Below are 19,559 nucleotides of genomic sequence, written 5' to 3'. Positions count from 1 at the left end.
TGCAGTGGGGCAACCAGCACCTTCGCTGGACCGTCCGGAATCACTGGAGACACGTGTGGTTCAGCGACGAGTCCTACTTCCTGCTCCAGTGACATGATGGTCGGAGGAGGGTCTACCGGAGAGTAAACGAACGTTACGCGCCCAACTGTGTGGATGAGGCACCCGTTCATGGTGGTGGAGGCGTCATGGTGTGGGGGGCGATCAATACCGCTGGAAGGAGCACCCTGGTGCACGTCCAAGGGCGCATAACTGCCCAGCGATACGTGGAGGAAATTCTGCGCCCACACGCCCTTCCTCTTCTGGCTGACCAGGATGCCATATTCCAGCAAGACAACGCTCGCCCGCACACAGCACGACTCACCACCCAGTTCCTCACCGACCACCATGTCCAGGTGCTTCCCTGGCCATCCATGTCGCCAGACATGAACCCGATAGAACACCTCTGGGATGAATTGGACAGACGTGTGCGCAGGCGAGAAGAAGCGCCGGCAAATCACCGCGATCTATTGCAGGCACTTCAGGAGGAGTGGGACACCATCCCACAGCAAGATATCCGGCATCTGATCCAGTCCATGCCCAGAAGGTGCCGGGCAGTTGTTGCTGCTCAAGGCAGTCACACCCCCTACTGACTTGACAGCCTCGGCACCCAATCGTATTGATTGACTGATTGATTTGAAGATGCAAATGAACTGTGTGTGCATTCAACTGTGTCCATACCAAATTTCAAACAAATAATCTAAATATTGGATTTTCTGTTAATTTTTTCGAAAAATAAAACAAATTTGGCAAGTAGCAACTATGCGTTTCTTTTTTTGAACAGTATATACAGAACAAGTCATGTGAAGCGATAATAAAACATTAAGTTGGTTTGAAACTAAAAGATCAACATTGGAATCAGGGACGAGTCATTAACAATGCTAGTGAGATTTGGCTAGCCGAAACCAGAAGACCGAGACGGGTTGCCTCCGCGAAGCATATGAACAAAACGGGCGATTTTTCTCATTTGAGCAGATTTTCACACTAAGCATGACATATCTGTTTATACATTGGGATCCAGGAAAGCCAAAGGATACAATGCAATAACTTTTGAATCTGTAATCAAAAGTGTTATTGTTATTTGCAATTTTTAGAATGTTATGTACCAAATTTTATAATACATTTCATAACTTGACGAAATGTAAAACAAGTCGCGTAAAGCGATATAAAAACATGTAGTCAATCTATAGGCATCAAATTGAAGGATAAACTAAAAAAAAAAACAGTCCGATCGGCGAGACTAAATTCAGATAGTCTCGGCTAACCATACCCGAAAACCGTCACGGATCACACTCATCTCCGCGAAGCATACTCAACCTGTTTTCTTTAATTCTGAACGCGTTTTTAAAGTAAACATAACATATGTATATATATATTTTAAATCAGGAGAAGATAAGAAGTACAATGCAGTAGTGTTTGAATCTGTAATGAAATATTCGTTTTTGATGACAATTTTAATGAGCGAACTAATTCACTTATTTTCAAGCTACCTGGCTCAAATGCAATATCAAAGTCCCGACTTAATCAAAGATTACTTAACAGGTCCGCCTCAACTATCACAAAAACGGAAATGACGTCATCAAAGACTGTGGCAGAGTACCTTCACGCAGTCCTAGTATATCCACTACTGACTGAACTCTGGCATAGTACCTGGACACAGTCCCAGTATATCCACTACAGACTGAACTGTGGCATAGTACATGGATGCTGTCCCAGTATATCCACTACAGACTGAACCTTAATGTCTTGCATATTCTACAACAACTACTCTGCACACATAAGAAAACCCAACCCCTCTCGCACGCACACATGCAAGTACGCACGCATCAACACTCACGCATCAACACTCACACACACACACACACACACACACACACACACACACACACACACACATACGCTAACACAAACGAACACGTGCGCACAACGCTCGCGCGCACGCTTACACACACACACACACGCACGCACGCATGCACGCACACACACACACACACACACAAACGAACACGTGCGCGCAACGCTCAGCCGCACGCACACACACACACACACACACAGCTAGATAATACATCATCTGATGTGTTTCCTTGTTCATATGCTTTTTTCAAGTCATAAATGTAAACTTCTTCTTCTTCTTCTGCGTTCGTGGGCTGAAACTCCCACGTACACTCGTGTTTTTTGCACGAGTGGAATTTTACGTGTATGACCGTTTTTACCCCGCCATTAAGGCAGCCAAAATGTAAACAATGAATGGTTTTACTGGGATTTTGTGCAGCGTTTTGTATTATCTGCGTTGTTGTCGGATTTAAATACTCTCTCAAAAACTGGGTATCTAATCACGACCGATAAGATTTTCCCCTTTTCGATTAAAAAGTACAATGAGATTTAGTCAGAACCATAACATTATTCTTCCAAAAACACTTATTAACATCCATGTAAAAGAAACACAACTCTGTTCATCAAATTATCTCACCCTTTGCAAGAAACGTATGGCGAAGGCACATTTCGCGCCGCGGTGCAGATGACGCAATTAACTCTCGTGATGAAACGATTGGTTCGTGACGTCGCGTCATCAACCGTTCATGAATGGCCCTTGTATGAATGGCATTCTTTCTGTTGGGATGACGTGTGAACCTCATCATTAGTGACTTGGAAAATCGGTCGGATTTAGGTATCCCCGAAGTCGGTCGGAATTGGATACACTTACCCTACACTCTTCCACACTGACAGGCGCGCGCGCACGTACATATGCAACAATAACAATGACAAAAATCAAACTTTTAAAAGCACTTGAAAGTTAATAAACAAAGCAACTATTGATTCCCTACGATTATATGATCGTGACTGGCTCTCTTTCCAAGTTGGAACGTTTTCAATCTGCTGTCTGACGTCATCAAAGTGTTGAAAAACGTACGGCGATGTCTATAAAACTCTCATTGACCACAACTTCATTCACAATGCAGTGCATTCAAGGATTGAAAAAAAACACTGGCGTTGATCAGACACAGTCACTGAATGTTGTTATTTTACAAATGAATCTGCTTAACATTTGGTAAGAAATGACCGTCAATAGTGCCGGGCGGTCGTGAGAATTCAAGGTTTTCAGAGACAGACAGTAAATAACGTGCTCTGAAATAAACACATGCCGAAAAATTCTTTAGTCAGCCAGTTGATCATCTGCCTGACAATGGATAGGAAGTATAAAATTGGTCGCATCATGGCAATTTGCTGTGCCAGTATGGCGGTCATAGCAGACGATTTGTCTTCAGGACGGTCGTGAGAAAAAATGAGACAGACACCTTGCCCGAGTGACTAGACAGTAAATAACGTGCTCTGAAATAAACACATGCCGAAAAATTCTTTAGTCAGCCAGTTGATCATCTGCCTGACAACGGATAGGAAGTGTAAAATTGGTTGCATCATGACAATTTGCTGTGTATGGCGGTTATAGCAGACGATTTGTCTGCAGGGCGGTCGTGAGAAAAAATGAGACAGACACCTTGCCCGAGTTACTAGACAGTAAATAACGTGCTCTGAAATAAACACATGCCGAAAAATTCTTTAGTCAGCCAGTTGATTATCTGCCTGACAACGGATAGGAAGTGTAAAATTGGTTGCATCATGACAATTTGCTGTGTATGGCGGTTATAGCAGACGATTTGTCTGCAGGGCGGTCGTGAGAAAAAATGAGACAGACACCTTGCCCGAGTGACAAAATGACCAAGCGCAAGTAGAATAAGCCGTAGTTAGCCTTTCAAAACCCTTTCATGTCGTGATTTGATTGAAATTGCTACTTATTAAAAGCATGTTACGTCCAAACCTTTTAACAGCCATTCCAACTGAACAGATTTGTAATTAACGTTTTGGAGACAGACACATTTAGAAAAAAGACCGTTTACTTTACATGCGATTGTATCGACTAAACATAAACACATTCATTGGTTTTTTTTACTAAGTGTGTTCATCTATCTCTGTTCTTTGGTTTCTAATGTACTTTTCACTGGATTTCTTTGTGTGTTTTTGTACTGGTGCCTTTGTCTATTGCAATGTGGCTAAAAAGGGAAATCGTGTCTGTCTCATTTCTCACGACCGACCTACCTTTTTCGCTGGTGGGGAATACAAACTTGACTTAAATTCGATCAAAGTTTATTTTTCATATGTAAATTCCGAAGACATTCGACACAGACCAGTGAAAATTCACGACTAAACAAAACGAAACATTTTATTTAATATCAAAGTCAGGGACATACCCGACTCTGAAGACTGTGAAACCTGTCCACAGTGATAATAATAGTCTTACTGCTTTCCTAGCAGTCTACCATTGTCTTCTTCAGTGAAGTGCCTACTTGTAGTTCTTACAACTTGACCTGCCCATGAATTTCCACATGGTACTCTGAACTTTTTGGCTTTCTGCTCTTTGCGAATCATCGACTATTGGTCGATTGTAAAATCGCTGGAAAGTTTTGGCATTCGACCAGCCTGTTGATTTTAATATGTCATCAATACATACACCAGTTTTTAACATAGCTGATGAGGAAGCACTTCTAAAGCTATGAGCAGTGAACCCTTGGACACCAGCTGACCCCAAAACCTCTTTCATCCAACGAGCTATCGAATCCTTCGATGCTGGTTCATGTGGCCGTCCATAACACAAAATAAGTTTGTCACAGTCTCCACGAACCACTGCAGTCCTTGCAATGTATTCTTTTAAACAGCTTACAACACACAGTTGTTTTTCCTCCTCATACTTTTGGAGGTGTATTGGCGCTTGGTGATAACCAGGTCTACTATGCTTGAGTTTATTAACAACATGCAACTTGCAAGATCCCTGATTTAAAAACTGAACACATGATAGTTTCAATAAATGAATTGTCTGCACTCTCTGTGCCAAAACAATCAAAAGTAAAGCACACAATTTTAATGTTATTTCTTTCAAGGAGAGTTTGCTATTGTCCTCACTATTTCTGAAAAAATCCAGTAGCACAGCCACGACCCAAGTGTTCTTTTGGCGGGGCAATGGTGTTCTCAGCTGAAACACACCTCTTACAAAACGACATATCAACGGGTGTTCTCCCATTTTCTTGTTGCCATCTGTTTGTACTACAGCAGAAATAGCACTCCTGGCTGTGTTAATAGCACTGTAGCCTAATCCAAGGCGAAACAGCCCAGTCAAAAATTCCAAAACTTGCTTTACAGAAAACTTTCCACCGTGACAAGTACACCGTAGCTGGAATACTGTCTGTGTGTCCTTTCCCTCCATGATGCACAGATGATGCTGCAAGCTTGTCCATGAATTCCTTGTGCTTCAACTGCATCCCTGATAACATCACTGCCATCAACTTAAGCTTGCTGTGCAGAGGATGTGGTGTCTGCGTTGTCCTTCTCCAGTTTGATCAGGACCTAGCTCTGAATCAGGCTGAATGGCGGAAAAGCATAAAAGAACCTGAGTTAGTCCAACTCATCTTAACCTTTGCCGTGCTTCCTGGGTTCACCTGTACCCAGAGACACACTAAAATCATTGTAACTCTGGAACCATTAAAGGTATCGTTTTGAAATTTTAAGTATCTCTCACACACCTAATTTGCTCTCTGTCTGCAAATTTTTAGTGTGTACATGACAAAACATCAGAATTAATTGATTATGATAATTTACATAAACACTACCGATGGCGCGGGTTCACACATACCCATACTTTTAAAGAGTAGTAGTGATTGTAACTATCCCTCTGCCGACGGCGCGGGTTCTGCTACACCCATAATTACCAAAGCGGCGGAACAGTGTCTGTCTGCCTGTTTGTCTCCAAGAGACTGTCTGTCTCTCTGTTTGTCTGTCCGTATCTCTCTGTCTGTATGTCTGTTGTCAGTTGCTCCGTCTGTCTGTCTATCTGACTGTCTGTCTATCTGACTGTCTGTCTCTGTCTCTCTCTCTGTCTGTCTCTCTCTCTGTCTGTCTCTCTCTCTGTCTCTCTCTCTCTGTCTGCCTCTCTCTCTGTCTGTCTCTCTCTCTGTCTGTCTCTCTCTCTGTCTCTCTCTCTCTGTCTCTCTCTCTTAGTCTCTCTCTCTGTCTCTCTCTCTTAGTCTCTCTGTCTCTCTTTCTTAGTCTCTCTCTCTCTCTTTCTTAGTCTCTCTCTCTTTCTTAGTCTCTCTCTCTCTCTTAGTCTCTCTCTCTCTCTTTCTTAGTCTCTCGCTCTCTCTCTTTCTTAGTCTCTCTCTCTCTTTCTTAGTCTCTCTCTCTCTCTTTTTTAGTCTCTCTCTCTTTCTTAGTCTCTCTCTCTTTCTTAGTCTCTCTCTCTCTCTCTTTCTTAGTCTCTCTCTCTCTCTTAGTCTCTCTCTCTTTCTTAGTCTCTCTTTCTCTCTCTCTTTCTTAGTTTCTCTCTCTCTCTCTTTCTTAGTCTCTCTCTCTTTTTTAGTCTCTCTCTCTCTCTTTCTTGGTCTCTCTCTCTCTTTCTTAGTCTCTCTCTCTCTCTTAGTCTCTCTCTCTCTCTAGCTCTTTCTTAGTCTCTCTCTCTCTCTCTCTTTCTTGGTCTCTCTCTCTCTTTCTTAGTCTCTCTCTCTCTCTTTCTTAGTCTCTCTCTCTCTCTTTCTTAGTCTCTCTCTCTTTCTTAGTCTCTCTCTCTCTTTCTTAGTCTCTCTCTCTCTCTTTCTTGGTCTCTCTCTCTCTCTCTTTCTTAGTCTCTCTCTCTCTCTTTCTTAGTCTCTTTCTCTCTCTCTCTCTCTTAGTCTCTCTCTCTCTTTCTTAGTCTCTCTCTCTCTCTCTCTCTCTCTCTTAGTCTCTCTCTCTTTCTTAGTCTCTCTTTCTCTCTCTTAGTCTCTCTCTCTCTCTCTTTCTTAGTCTCTCTCTCTCTTTTTTAGTCTCTCTCTCTCTCTTTCTTAGTCTCTCTCTCTCTCTCTTTCTTAGTCTCTCTCTCTCTCTCTCTTTCTTAGTCTCTCTCTCTTTCTTAGTCTCTCTCTCTCTCTCTTAGTCTCTCTCTCTTTCTTAGTCTCTCTTTCTCTCTCTTAGTCTCTCTCTCTCTTTCTTAGTCTCTCTCTCTCTTTTTTAGTCTCTCTCTTTCTTAGTCTCTCTCTCTCTCTCTTTCTTAGTCTTTCTCTCTCTCTTTCTTAGTCTCTCTCTCTCTCTCTTTCTTAGTCTCTCTCTCTCTTTCTTAGTCTCTCTCTCTCTCTCTATCTTTGTCTCTCTCTCTCTCTTTCTTAGTCTCTCTCTCTTTCTTAGTCTCCCTCTCTCTCTTTCTTAGTCTCTTTCTCTCTCTTTCTTAGTCTCTCTCTCTCTCTTTCTTAGTCTCTCTCTCTCTTTCTTAGTCTCTCTCTCTCTTTCTTAGTCTCTCTCTCTTTATTTGTCTCTCTCTCTCTCTTTATTTGTCTCTCTCTCTATCTTTCTTAGTCTCTCTCTCTCTCTTTCTTAGTATCTCTCTCTCTCTCTCTCTCTTTCTTAGTCTCTCTCTCTCTCTTTCTTAGTCTCTCTCTCTTTCTTAGTCTCTCTCTCTCTCTTTCTTAGTCTCTCTCTCTTTCTTAGTCTATCTCTCTCTCTCTTTTTTAGTCTCTCTCTCTTTCTTAGTCTCTCTCTCTCTCTCTTTCTTAGTCTCCCTCTCTCTCTTTCTTAGTCTCTCTCTCTCTCTTTCTTAGTCTCTCACTCTCTTTCTTAGACTCTCTCTCTCTCTCTCTCTCTTTCTTAGTCTCTCTCTCTTTCTTAGTCTCTCTCTCTCTCTTTCTTAGTCTCTCTCTCTTTTTTTGTCTCTCTCTCTCTTTCTTAGTCTCCCTCTCTCTCTCTTTCTTAGTCTCTCTCTCTCTCTCTTTCTTAGTCTCTCTCTCTCTTTTTTAGTCTCTCTCTTTCTTAGTCTCTCTCTCTCTCTCTCTTTCTTAGTCTTTCTCTCTCTCTTTCTTAGTCTCTCTCTCTCTCTCTTTCTTAGTCTCTCTCTCTCTTTCTTTCTTAGTCTCTCTCTCTCTCTCTATCTTTGTCTCTCTCTCTCTCTTCCTTAGTCTCTCTCTCTTTCTTAGTCTCCCTCTCTCTCTTTCTTAGTCTCTTTCTCTCTCTTTCTTAGTCTCTCTCTCTCTTTCTTAGTCTCTCTCTCTCTTTCTTAGTCTCTCTCTCTCTTTCTTAGTCTCTCTCTCTCTTTCTTAGTCTCTCTCTCTTTATTTGTCTCTCTCTCTCTCTCTTTATTTGTCTCTCTCTCTATCTTTCTTAGTCTCTCTCTCTCTCTTTCTTAGTATCTCTCTCTCTCTCTCTCTCTCTTTCTTAGTCTCTCTCTCTCTCTCTTTCTTAGTCTCTCTCTCTTTCTTAGTCTCTCTCTCTCTCTTTCTTAGTCTCTCTCTCTTTCTTAGTCTATCTCTCTCTCTCTTTTTTAGTCTCTCTCTCTTTCTTAGTCTCTCTCTCTCTCTCTTTCTTAGTCTCCCTCTCTCTCTTTCTTAGTCTCTCTCTCTCTCTTTCTTAGTCTCTCACTCTCTTTCTTAGACTCTCTCTCTCTCTCTCTCTCTTTCTTAGTCTCTCTCTCTTTCTTAGTCTCTCTCTCTCTCTTTCTTAGTCTCTCTCTCTCTCTCTCTTTCTTAGTCTCTCTCTCTCTCTCTTTCTTAGTCTCCCTCTCTCTCTCCCTGTCAGTGTTTCTCTTTCTTAGTCTCTCTCTCTCTCTTTCTTAGTCTCTCTCTCTCTCTCTCTCTCTCTCTCTTTCTTAGTCTCTCAGTCTCTCCCTCCCCCTCTCCCTCCTCCTCTCCCTCCCCTGCAAGAAGTCGGTGAAGGGAGAAACTCGATGCACCCACTGAAGTAGCGCTGTGGGTTTCCCTGAACCCACCCCGTCGTTAGAGAAATAAACGGTAAAAAACCCTCTTTCAAATGTATGGGTTCAGACAAACCCGCATCGTCGTTAGAGGAATAAACGGTAAAAACCCTCTTTGAAATGTATGGGTTCAGACAAACCCGCATCGTCGGGAGTGTGTAGTCAAAAGCGGCATCCGGCAAAGGTTAAATGCATCCACAGCAAACGATTCTGGATCTGGCTGCCAAGATACAAAAGTTGTCAACTGGCGATTTAGTCTTGATGCAAAAAGATCAATTTCAGGTTTTCCAACTACCTCACAGATTCTTTTGAAAATCTGTCTGTCCAGCATCCATTCTGTATTAATTATCATTGAATTTTCTGGACCGAGCATCAGCTTGTGTATTTAGCTTGCCAGGAATGTGAGCTACTGTCAGCCAAATATTCCTGTCTTTACACCAGATCCAGATTCGTTTTGCTACATCATTGCAATCTGCAGAATGTGAACCACCCATTTTTTCTGTCACGTTTCAATATATCACTCAAGGTGATTATGAACCGGTTAATTACTACTAATTAACTAACCACACCACGATCCACTCTCGCAGGCATACAATTAAATAGAGTCAACAAAAGTATAAGTTTCAGACGCCTGTTTATGTATAAACTCTCCACCTCCCTCGAGCCTTCACTCAAAATATGTTCCTTTTACGTTCTCAACACGTAAAAAACCAGTGTTCACTGACAAAATGCCAGTAGTATGTAGAAAATTATAGGAACACGCTGAACCCGTGTAAATATAGTTAAATGAGAATGTTCTGTTCGAAAAGCTCTAGTTCGTGCAGGTGTCCACACCCCACGTTGTCACTACTCCAATGAAATCATAGATACGAAAAGACAACGGTGGTCAACGGGGTGCGTACGACATGGTGCACTTAGCTTTATCTCTGCTGCTGCTGCTTAGCCGGTATGCTGGTTAGTCGGTTCGCTGGTTAGCCGGTCCGCTGGTTAGCCGGTTCGCTGGTTAGCCGGTCCGCTGGTTAGCCGGTCTCCTGGTTAGCCGGTCTCCTGGTTAGCGTAGCCTCAACAGTTCCCGCCAGAGTCAGCCGTGCCGATGTTACGGGAACGTAACGAACGAACGAAACGAACGAACGAAGGAAGGCTGCAAACAGAAAGCATCGGTGCACTAAACATGTCAGCTACCCCTCACCCACCACCTTAAAACATGTCATCTTTAAATATCTCATCGAGCACGTGGGCCTGCACAAAACTGACTTTTTACAACAACAAAACAGCCATTTTCCGTCCTTCTCTCCCTATCTGCAAAAACCATATACAGATTAGTATTTTAGCGTCACAGAGAGTAAATTATGCGCTAACCTGGAAAGAACAACAGAGAGTATTTCATTCCACAACACAGACTCATCAACAGCGTTAAATAATGATTTATTACCTCAAAAGCCTATGATTGTAACTCTCAATGGAAGCAAAGTCCGCCTCCTCCCTGGAACAGTCTCTGTTCGTCAACAGTGACCCAAAACGTCCAGAACCCCTTGTCGAATCCTTATGCGAAAGCCATCGCCGACGAAGGAAATGTGACGACTTGTCCTCAGCAAAATACGTGGCAGAGGAAAGGAATAACTTGTGGAAGTTCCCCTAGAGTGCCGAATATGATACTCGGTGAAAAACCATCATACTCTGGTAACTGTGTGTTAGGTCCTTCCCCTTCTGCCGCTGGGTGTCAAGTGTGTCGTCCTTGAGTCTCTGACAGACCACCTAGCCAAATACACGTGACTGACCTTGTCACCAAACCAGTCCAGCTATACACAGTTTTGCCTCCCCAAGCAGGAAAAAAGACACGAGAAACTCAATCCCTGAAAATCCCGTGCGCGCTGTCAGCGAAAAAAACCGTCAGCCCTATGACAGCAGAAACCTGCACTGTGAAGCTCGTGCGTTTCAAAACATCCGTGCTCGGGAGCACTGTCAGCAAAAACTCTGCTGTGTCCAATATCACGCACAGGCGCTTTCTATCATACATTGACCCAGAACAGGCACTCCACTGAGTGACGCTTTCTTGGTCTCTGTCACCCGATCGTGACACACCTCCCCTCTTCAAGACGAAACCTCGGTTTCGCTCACAGTCATGTTCTCCTCTACAGCCCGAGAGAGAAAGTCAGCTCCAACATTGTTGGCGCCCGGAATGACGCGTACCGTGAATTGGTACGGTTGGAGAATCAACGCCCAGCGCATAAGTCTGGCGTTTGCCAACCTTGCAACCTGAAGATATTGCAGAGGTTGATGGTCTGTTTCCAGACAGAAAGGTCGTCCTCAAGAACGAGCAACCCCTCGTTTCACCCCTGATGACTGCAACCTTCTCTGTCTTCTTGTCTTTGTTCTTCTGGTCTTTGTTCTTCTCCCCGTAGGCTGTCCTCTCTATGTAGGCGCGCAGCAGGTTGGCGTGGTACAGGCGTGCTTTCCCGTGCATCATGATCCTGTAGTCGTTCTGGCCCACTTTCGCTGTCACCTCAAAAGGTCCTTGCCACTGCAGTTGTAGCTTGTTGTGTTTGACAGGTAGAAGTAGCAACACCCGTTCTCCAATCTTGAAGCTGCGCGGCCGTGCCTTGCGGTCGAATCCTCGCGCGTAACGCTGTGCTGCTCTTCCCAGGTTCTCTTGAGCCAATTTGCAGGTCTCTTCAATCCTGTTCCTGAGTTCTACGATGTAGGTCGCTGTCGTCTGCACCTCCTCGTCAGCTTCTTCGTCCGTCCAAGCTTGACGCAGGATAGCCATGGGACCGCGTACCTGTCTGCCGTACAACAACTCAAATGGGGAAAAACCCAAGCTCTCCTGAGGAACCTCGCGGTATGCAAAAAGCAATGCTGGGATGTACCTGTCCCACGTGCGTGGTTTCTCCTGAGCTAGTTTCCTCAGCATGGTCTTCAAGGTGCCATTGAACCTTTCCACCAGTCCGTTGCACTGAGCATGGTAAGGAGTGGTGAAGTGCTGCTCCAGTGATAGCAGTCGTGCTGCCTCCGCCATCACTCCTCCCGTGAACTGCGTGCCTCTGTCGGTGAGTACCTCTGATGGAATTCCCAGCCGGGACCACATAGTAACCAGAGCCTCAGCTACTCGCGTGGCTTCAATCGATTTCAGAGGGATCGCCTCTGGGTATCGAGTAGCGTAGTCCACCATGGTCAAAATGTATCTGTTTCCGTCCTCAGACGCAGGCAAGATGGGCCCGATGATGTCCACTGCCACCCGACGAAAGGGTTCGTCGATGAGCGGCATCTTCTCTAAGGGGACCTTCCTCACCCTTCCTTTGGCAACCACCTTCTGGCACTTATCGCAGGACGCACAGAAACGTCGGACATCCGTGCAGATGCCTGGCCAGTAAAAGTGGCGCCAGACACGATCCGTGGTCTTCTTGGTACCAAGATGACCTCCCAGAATCGAGTCGTGTGCCGTTGCCATGACACCCTCGCGAAACTCGCGAGGCACGACAACCTGTTTGAATGTACCTTCTTGGTTGCTGAACTCACGGTAGAGCAACTTCTTGTCCCTGAGGAACTTTGACCTCCCATGCTTCCCGCTCAGCTTCACCTTCCCCGACTTCGCGTGCTCCCGAGGAGTAGCTAAGGTCGGGTCAGAATCCTGAGCCTTCGCGAGAAGCGCGGGGGTCACGTTCCCCAGGGCAGCTCGTGCAGCAGGTAGGGGTTTGAGAGGTTTGTCCTCTCGCTCCGCCTGTGCCCGCGTGAGCACTGAAATGACGTCGGGAGACCGATAAACGGGAACCTCCCTGGTGACGCCGTCCACAAACTGAACCCGGTTTCCAATGAGCAGGTCGCATGGAGGATCGTCCATGACGACGGCCACAATGGTCCCCGTGAACAACGGGGTTACGACCTTGATCACTGCCGTGTTCAAGTCGTAAGCGTGAGATGCCTCGGCCATTCTCACCCTGATGCTGTCTCCTGTGTAGGCCATAGCTGGAACTAGACTCGCCCGAACCACTATCATGTCTGCCCCTGTGTCCCGCAGACCTTCGCCCTTCACTCCGTTAACGTAGACGTTGCAGTGGGGCTGGAAATGTTTCCTGGAGCACGGAACGCAGAGTTGTGGGATGGTGCATGAGCTCGTGACGTCCCTGAACTCCTCACTGCCAACGAAGTGAACGCCCTTCTGGTCAGCCTGTCTCTTGTGGCAGTCCTTCTTCACGTGGCCCCGCTTGTTGCAGTAGTAACACTGGATGTCAGTTCTGGAACTCGATCCCTTGTGTCCCTGATCGTCCTTCCCGTCCTTGGGTCCTGAAGAACCCGAATTTCCCGTTTTTCCTGGCCGTGAGCCTGAAGATTTGCCGGAGATCGCCTGGGCGTCCTCGTGCACTCTGATCCAGTCGGCTGCCTCCTGAGTAGTCTTGGGCTGGTGCTCCTGCACGAAGGTCACCACCTCAGGTCGCAGGCTGGACATCAGTTGTTCCATGACTATGAGGTCGGCAAGGTCGTTGACGGTCCAGTCCTTTTCGGCCATCTCCACCCAGCGCCGCAGGTAGAGGTTAAGGCGTGCCACAAACTGATGACTCAGCTCGCCGCTCAGTCTCTTGCTGTTACGCAGACGTCGTCTGTAGGCTTCAGCAGTCAGGTTAAAGCGCTGGAGTAACGCCTTCTTAAGTGCCTGATAGTCTCTCGCCTCGTCGTCCTCCAAAGCGTTGTAGAGCTGCAATGCGCGTCCCTTTAAGCAGGTGCTAAGGCGGCTAGCCCACGTGGCCTCTTCCCACTTCTGGTCAGATGCAATGCGCTCAAACCGGCGTAAAAAGTCGTCGAGCTCGTCCTTGTCATCGTCGAACGTCGGCAGTCTCGTACGGTCGGCAACAAACGTCGGCGCGCTAGCCTGAGTGAGCGTACCCTTCTCGGCCTGTAGCCTAGCTAGCTCTAGCTGGTGATCGCGATCCGCCTGTTCCTTCCGGTCTAGTCTGTCACGTTCGTCTTTCTTTTCCTGTCTGTCAAGTTCGGCCTGTCGTTCGGCCTGTCGTTCCCTTTCTTGTCTGTCAAGATCGTCTTTCCGTTCTCTTTCCTGTCTGTCTCGTTCGTCTTTCCTTTCCTGTCTGTCTCGTTCGTCTTTCTCTTTCTTGTCCTGTCGGTCACGTTCGGCCTGTCGTTCTTGTCTGTCAAGCTCTTCTTTTCTCGTCTGTCGCTCTATGTCTTCCCTACGTTCCAGCTCCTTGCGTTTTAGCAAACTACGCGCTCTAACGCGTGCGTCTCGCTCTGTCTGTTCCTCGCTACCAGGAGTCTCAAAAGTTAATCTCTTCGTAGGAGATCCCCCTGTAGCCATGGTTAGTTTTAGCAAAGCTTTATTACCAAAGTAAGTCTAACGCAGCTATAGCTAGAACACGCGGTGACGAAAGCGGTGGATACAAAAATCCAGCAACCGGAAAATGCAGAAGAAAAATCCAAACGGTGTAGAACAAAACGCGTAGCCTACTTTATGGCTGCTTTTTGCGGTGAAACAAAGTGTTTCCCACAGCCGTGGCCTACTTTATCGGCTGCTTTTTTCGGTGAAACAGAGTGTCTCCCACAGCCTTGGTTAGGACAGAAGTCCTCGGACCCTTCCCCCCCAAAATTCCAACAAAGTCAAAATATGGAGAAAAATCCAAGTAAAACAAGACGGTAGAAATGTAACCTGTTACAGAATGCGAAACAACAATGTAGAGAAAACTGAGTAAAACGAATAACAAATCCGCTAACCCTGCTCAGCTCTCTGCAACGGAAAACTCTGAACGTACAACAACAAAGATTCACAAACAAAGGAAAGGGAAATAATCACAGTTAGCGCATACAATAACTCACAAATTACAATTTACATTTCCTGCAAGATGTGAATCGCTTAAGGTGTGGTATATGATCAAAACTATACAAAAAAGGGTAGCACCAAGCAGAAAATAAGTCGAGCACTGACGAGATTATCTGCTCTTAGTTATCCTTAATTGGTGGGTCTTTATCAGTTGGAAATTAACTGAGTAAATCCCGGCTTGGCCCCCATGTGTCACGTTTCAATATATCACTCAAGGTGATTATGAACCGGTTAATTACTACTAATTAACTAACCACACCACGATCCACTCTCGCAGGCATACAATTAAATAGAGTCAACAAAAGTATAAGTTTCAGACGCCTGTTTATGTATAAACTCTCCACCTCCCTCGAGCCTTCACTCAAAATATGTTCCTTTTACGTTCTCAACACGTAAAAAACCAGTGTTCACTGACAAAATGCCAGTAGTATGTAGAAAATTATAGGAACACGCTGAACCCGTGTAAATATAGTTAAATGAGAATGTTCTGTTCGAAAAGCTCTAGTTCGTGCAGGTGTCCACACCCCACGTTGTCACTACTCCAATGAAATCATAGATACGAAAAGACAACGGTGGTCAACGGGGTGCGTACGACATGGTGCACTTAGCTTTATCTCTGCTGCTGCTGCTTAGCCGGTATGCTGGTTAGTCGGTTCGCTGGTTAGCCGGTCCGCTGGTTAGCCGGTTCGCTGGTTAGCCGGTCCGCTGGTTAGCCGGTCTCCTGGTTAGCCGGTCTCCTGGTTAGCGTAGCCTCAACAGTTCCCGCCAGAGTCAGCCGTGCCGATGTTACGGGAACGTAACGAACGAACGAAACGAACGAACGAAGGAAGGCTGCAAACAGAAAGCATCGGTGCACTAAACATGTCAGCTACCCCTCACCCACCACCTTAAAACATGTCATCTTTAAATATCTCATCGAGCACGTGGGCCTGCACAAAACTGACTTTTTACAACAACAAAACAGCCATTTTCCGTCCTTCTCTCCCTATCTGCAAAAACCATATACAGATTAGTATTTTAGCGTCACAGAGAGTAAATTATGCGCTAACCTGGAAAGAACAACAGAGAGTATTTCATTCCACAACACAGACTCATCAACAGCGTTAAATAATGATTTATTACCTCAAAAGCCTATGATTGTAACTCTCAATGGAAGCAAAGTCCGCCTCCTCCCTGGAACAGTCTCTGTTCGTCAACAGTGACCCAAAACGTCCAGAACCCCTTGTCGAATCCTTATGCGAAAGCCATCGCCGACGAAGGAAATGTGACGACTTGTCCTCAGCAAAATACGTGGCAGAGGAAAGGAATAACTTGTGGAAGTTCCCCTAGAGTGCCGAATATGATACTCGGTGAAAAACCATCATACTCTGGTAACTGTGTGTTAGGTCCTTCCCCTTCTGCCGCTGGGTGTCAAGTGTGTCGTCCTTGAGTCTCTGACAGACCACCTAGCCAAATACACGTGACTGACCTTGTCACCAAACCAGTCCAGCTATACACAGTTTTGCCTCCCCAAGCAGGAAAAAAGACACGAGAAACTCAATCCCTGAAAATCCCGTGCGCGCTGTCAGCGAAAAAAACCGTCAGCCCTATGACAGCAGAAACCTGCACTGTGAAGCTCGTGCGTTTCAAAACATCCGTGCTCGGGAGCACTGTCAGCAAAAACTCTGCTGTGTCCAATATCACGCACAGGCGCTTTCTATCATACATTGACCCAGAACAGGCACTCCACTGAGTGACGCTTTCTTGGTCTCTGTCACCCGATCGTGACATTTTCAATGTATGACACCGCACATGAGTTGTCTGTCAGCACTTTGATATGTTTACCATCAATATCCTTACTAAAGCTTTTCAGAGCATGCTCAATCGCCATCAGCTCTAGAACATTGATATTGTTGTTTCTTTCTGAAACAGACCAACGGCCACCTGTTTGCTTTGGGTGGCAAACTGCACCCCAACCCAAATTGGAGGCATCTGTTGTTATTACTATTTCAGGTTCAGATCTTTCTATGAAAAAAGCTGAATCTATGTTCTGTAGCCACCAGTCTAGCTCTTCTTCAGCTTCCTTTGATATAACTACCAATGCATCAAAATGCTTCAATCTTAACTTTATCGAGTTGTCTATAGAACAACTGACCCCAAAGCACAGCTGGGAATGAAGCAACAAGCTGACCAATCACTTGCGCTAGCTCCCGCATGGTAATCCTTTTCCTGTTTTTTACACTTCTGCAAGTATTTTTCAGTTTCTGAATTTTCTCTTCAGTCATGACAGACAGACATTTTTTTCTGAATCTAGCCAAAACCCCAGATACTTTTATCTTTTTGAGTGGGGCAAGTTCTGTCTTTTCTTAATGGATGATAAATCCAAGAGCTTCAAACAAGTGTACTGTTTCCTGAACATTCTGCAGACAACTCTCATAAGTTTGTCCCTGAAGATAGCAATCATCAATGAATGATGCTGACAAAAAGCCCCTTTTTCTCAGACAAGCATACACTGGTTTCAGTAACTTAGTGAAATATCTTGGGCAGTTACACAGCCCGTTTGGGAAGCAGGTGTATTCATACAACTGTTCTCTCCAAATGAATTTCACAAATTTCCTGAAATCTGGCTTGATTGAGACAGAATAATATGCATGCCTCAAGTCAACTGAAGCCATCTAACACCCTTTTTTCATAAGCCGTATAGCTGACGTCAGATTTTCCATTTTGAAGTACTCATACGTCACTGACTGATTAAACTCTTTCAGGTTTAGAATCATTCGATATGTTCCATCTGGTTTCATCACCAGGAATACAGGGGATATTATTTCTCCATCTTCACTTTCACATTTTTCTATTACTTTCATTTTCAGTAACTCTTGAACTTTATTGTCCATCTCAGAAAATTGATAACCCTTGATTTGAGTTGTAGGCACTTTTCCTACTTCTAATTCTGATAAATCCCTCAGTGGAATTTCAGCCCCTGTCACCATTTTCAAAATAAACGGATCTGATGTCAGCTTTCTCCATTCTTCAATAAAATATTGTATTCTACCTGCAATAAATGGTATCTGAACACTTTTGTTTATTGGATAGCGTACCTTACCGGTCAGGTCTGGCTGTGCATCCTCATTTATGCCGATTTGAATGTCGTGTTGTTCTGCCCTCGGAAGCTTCTCCCACGGTAGCGTGGATAGTAACCTCTTGCTCGGCAGCGTGTCCAGCCTCGGCCTCTTCTCTGGTCGAAGTCCCAGTTTTTTGTCCTGCCTCCTCTGAATGGAAAAAACGTGTCTCCCCTTGATGACCGAGTGATTGCCATGCCAAGCTTGGACGACGAATCAATGGAGGCGAACACAGATCGCAAATCATCCCCAAACAGTTCTGTTGTCACTGGGATTTCTGAAGAAACGAGTTTCTTGTATTTCTTGTTGAATTGCGGTGCGGACATAATCGACACTCTTCTGTCCATTGACATTTCGTGAGTCGCTTTGAGAATGAGCCCCATTGAATCGGTCAGAGATTTCATTTGTTTTTTCACATCAATGTTTGTTTTCCCAACACACACGTTCGCTGCACACACAAGAGCGTTCACTGCTGTAAGCAAAATGTGTTGAATTCTTTGAGTACGCAAATCTGCACTTTTCTGCTTATGGTCCATTGTGTCCCACACTTCATGGTTCACTCGAGGAACTTTTAGTTCGACGTTTTTCGGGCGCTTGTGTTCCGAAATCTTGTCTTTCATTTTTGCTTCGTTCATTTTGCCTTTTGCCATCATGTTGACTATTTTGGCTAGCTGTTTCGAAATATCATCGCCAAGCTCCTCATCAGCCTCATAATCTTGCTGAATCCCTGTCAGTGTGTCACTTTCAGCATTTTCATCACTGCGATTTTCTGTCTGATCGCCACAAGATCTCACACGAGTAAGATTTTCAATTTGGTAGTCCAAATCTTCATCAGAATTGTCCACCAAAAAAGATACAGTACTGTCTTCTTCTCTGCGTCTTTTCTTCTTCAAAGGGGAACTACTCCGAAATTGAACACATTCTGATTCTTCGTCTTCCACAATTTCCCCTTCTTCTGCATCCCATTTCTTTAGTGCACGCAGGATTCGTTCATTCTGCTTTTTCATGTCATCCCAATCCTTTGTCGGTAATTGTACTACCTCAGGTCGAGGTTTTTCTTTTTGTTTCACTTTTGTGATTTCAACCATGTTTTTCTGGGGTCTCTGTGAGCATGGAGGGGAAGAGTCTTCACCCTCGGAATCGGATTTGAGCAAGTTTTCTTCGCTCTCCATTCCAAATTTTTTGAAAGAACAATTACGCAGCAAGGTTCGCGGAATCGAAAGATGTACTTTGAGACCGAAAAATTCGATCGTAAACCAAGATGAATCACGATAAACAACCGAAAAAAGCGGAGCATCGGTTTTAGACGTGCGCTAATGGCACCAGAAATACGGATATGGCTCTTCCGGACATGCGCTCTCTCACATTTCCTGTAGTTTCGGCTAAACTACGTGAAATGGAATTGGTAACCAACACACACATGTAGTCCCGCCCGGAATAAGCTTTTTTGGTATGATTTATGACTTTTGCGCACATTTCGAGCAGATGAAAACACAACATGGCAGCTCTCGCTCCCCCAACTATCGCGAGACACAAAAAAACGAAATCTCGCGCGCGCGCGAGATCCTGATACATCCGGTGTTTCTCTGTACGCTATCTTGTCACGACGACTTGTTGACAAACAAAGATTCGCGAAAGAAAGAGAAAAGCGCCGAGTCTTGAGTAGAGAGCTAATAAAGTACAGGTAATCGCTAATCGAGCGAAATGAAAATCCGTGGCGACTTCCATTAGGTGAATGCTATTCAAGTTTAGGTAACGTTTTAGCCGCATCTTTTTATAAGCCGCAATGCGATTTTTGTCAAAAAAAAGTCGCGGCTTGTAGTCCGTCAAATACGGTACA

At 45.0% G+C, this 19,559-nt stretch overlaps 1 protein-coding gene and 1 long non-coding RNA gene across 6 annotated transcripts in view; one reads left to right on the top strand and one right to left on the bottom strand.

Annotated features, from left to right (window-relative positions):
* Window positions 1–19,475, top strand: part of LOC138952804 (uncharacterized) — a 148,870-nt gene extending 129,395 nt beyond the window's left edge. The window contains exon 2 of the long non-coding RNA XR_011451425.1: window positions 19,225–19,475. This is a non-coding gene — a long non-coding RNA (uncharacterized lncRNA). The remainder of the gene's footprint in view (window positions 1–19,224) is intronic.
* The window catches only part of LOC138952783 (pyruvate carboxylase, mitochondrial-like), a 479,047-nt gene that overhangs the window by 370,330 nt on the left and 89,158 nt on the right, over window positions 1–19,559 (bottom strand). The gene's annotated exons all lie outside the window — the stretch shown is intronic.

Source organism: Littorina saxatilis, linkage group LG17, assembly GCF_037325665.1.
Source record: "Littorina saxatilis isolate snail1 linkage group LG17, US_GU_Lsax_2.0, whole genome shotgun sequence".
Classification (NCBI taxonomy): domain Eukaryota; kingdom Metazoa; phylum Mollusca; class Gastropoda; order Littorinimorpha; family Littorinidae; genus Littorina; species Littorina saxatilis.
This window is presented reverse-complemented; position numbering and strand designations above follow the sequence as displayed.